This window comes from Vollenhovia emeryi, unplaced genomic scaffold (genome assembly GCF_000949405.1).
Source record: "Vollenhovia emeryi isolate VEMERY1.0 unplaced genomic scaffold, V.emery_V1.0 DF939435.1, whole genome shotgun sequence".
NCBI classification, from domain to species: Eukaryota; Metazoa; Arthropoda; class Insecta; order Hymenoptera; family Formicidae; genus Vollenhovia; species Vollenhovia emeryi.
In genome coordinates, this window is record NW_011966931.1 from 8,156 (window position 1) to 10,813 (window position 2,658).

Genomic DNA, 2,658 nt, shown 5'->3' on the forward strand with positions numbered 1-2,658 from the left:
ACATACTAATTGAGGTAACCAGTAATGATTCCCATCACGCACTTCAGAGGCAAAACATTCTTTATATGCTGATTTTAATTTTTCTGTGAATTTTTTAAGATTTTTCTTCAATTTAAATTCTCCACAAACATAACAGAATGAATTCGGATCACTATCGCATCTATGAGGAGCCATGGAGGATCTAGATGTATTTTGAATGAGTTCAGGATTTTTATTTTGAAGAGCCATGGATATATTGAAAAATCCGCACGTTAGGGATCCTGTTCCGATCGCAGGTGAGTCCGCCGTCCTAAGGGTGATAACCCTCATACCTCCCTAGGTTTAAGTATGAGGGCTTTCCGACTTTGACGAGGACAAAGTCAACTCGTCGTCGGACACACTACGGCTTCATCCTCACACCCTAACGCCCCCCTGCAAGGCAGCGCGCCTTCGCTGGCTTCGTTACCTCAGAGGATCGGAAAATGGATCATTCTACACATCCTCGATTGAGGTAGTTGTCACCATCTCCAGCATCCTCTGAGGCAGCAGGATTTTCAATTCCAATAACGGAATCAGAGATTCCGTTATCAGAAGAAGAAACTAAGTTTCCCTAATTGTAAGTTGGATTTTCTAAGGTGTTTTTGGCTGTAGAAAAAATCCTGACGTATAGGGGCAAAACTGAAGTCATATTCGGTTTCAGCAGGCGAAAATACATGGGAATACCATGGTCTAGTCCATGGCGCAGACAACTTTTCTTTTTTTGTGGGCCTGTGAATTATTGAATACATAGTGTTATGTTCTGTGAAATATCGTGTATTCAACATATAAGAATTAAATTTATTTGTCTGGATCAGAGAAGTAAATCAGTAATTAAAAATTAGATAATTTGAAAAATTTCACGCGTGAATTATACGATCTTGCGGGTAGTGGTAGAAGCGGAGTACTGTTGAGATGCAATGAATCCATTTCTACCGATTTGTATAGTGCTAGGCTTTCTTTTCAACCTTGCCGTACTACCTCGTTATATTTTTACCAGTTTTACACTCGAGCGCTCTCATTTACTTACCTATGCATACATTTAACTTCGCTGTCCTTAGTGTATTATAGATTTTATGCAACCTACTTAAAACATTTTATTCTCCCCGTAGCTTTAGTTAGATTTAATGTATCTTATACTTAAAACTATTCAATATGTTCAAATTATTACGTAATAATAAAAAGTTAAAAAAGAAATAATACAGAAATATTAAAAATTATCTGTTGGAAATAGGGACTCTGTTTCCCTTTCTACGTATTATATAGTTTGAGACTGCCAGATGTCTTCTTATGCAAGCCGGTCTTCCCCCACGCTTCTGGGCAGAGGCCGTTAATACTGCTAACCACATAAGAAATCGATGTCCCACCAGGAGTCTTGGTGGAAAAACTCCTTATGAGGCCTGGACTGGCCGAGTCCCCGACGTGAGTTACCTACGAGATTTCGGATCACGAGTCTATTGTCTCGACCGAAAGCCGGGAAAGGGCAAATTGGAGCCGCGATGTAAGGAGGGTATTTTAGTTGGTTTCTCCGAGGAATCTAAGGGTTACAGAGTTTGGTTACCCAAGGATGGAACCGTCATTGTGTCTCGTGATGTTCGTTTTTCCAGGGATACATTGTCGAACGCCGGTAAATATGAGAATTTCGAGCCGGACGACGTGCAACCTCATTCCGGGATCCATAAGTCTACGGACGCCGAGGAAGAAGTAGAGATCGAGTTGAATTCCCCGTTTAAGGCCCAGGACAACCCGGATCCCGAAAACACTGGGGACGTCGCAGACGAAGACGCTGATGAACGAGAGATTCCTGGAAGTCACCCCGTAGCCGACACCCCGTAGCCAGATCACTTTCGAAGAGGATTCCCCAGATGGAGCCGACGCTGAGGCCAGGCGAGGACGAGGAAGATCAAGGATCCTGAGGACTGGACAACGCGGTTGCCCGCGAAAATTGTTTCATGAAGTCGCTAATTCCTCAGAATATTGCATTGCGGAGCAAGTATTTTTGTCCGAGGTTTCCATGAAGCAAGCTCTATCTGGTCCTGATTCCGAAGAATGGATGGATGCCATCGTTAATGAGATTCGAGCCATCGTCCGGAACGACACTTGGCAGCTAATCGAGCGTCCGACTGATGAGCAAGTCATTGGCAGCCGAATTGTATTAAGGGACAAATATGGTCCGAACAAGGTCCTGGAGAGAAGGAAGACCAGGCTCGTTGCCCAAGGGTTCACCCAGCGACCTGGTGTATATTTCACGGACACTTTTGCCCCTGTCGCGCGTCTGAGTACTAGCCGATTGCTCGCTGCTTTAGCTGCTCGATACGGCATGATTATACGGCAGTACGACGTGACAACGGCTTATCTTAATGGAGAACTGCAGGAAAGGATTCTCATGGAGCCCCCAAGGCAGTTATCGCGTTCTTTGGAGTCTATCATCGAGACCCAGGACGACCATGACATCGTCAACAAGGCTTCGAAAATGTTAACTGATTTGCAGAAGGGCGATAAGGTGAGCCTTCTCAAGAAGTCTCTTTACGGACTGCGTCAGGCTGGACGACAGTGGCACGCAAAGTTACGGGAGGCCTTGTTGGAGTTCGGAGCTTCTGCGTCCAACGGGGACCCATGCCTGTACTTCAAAGGACGAGGGGA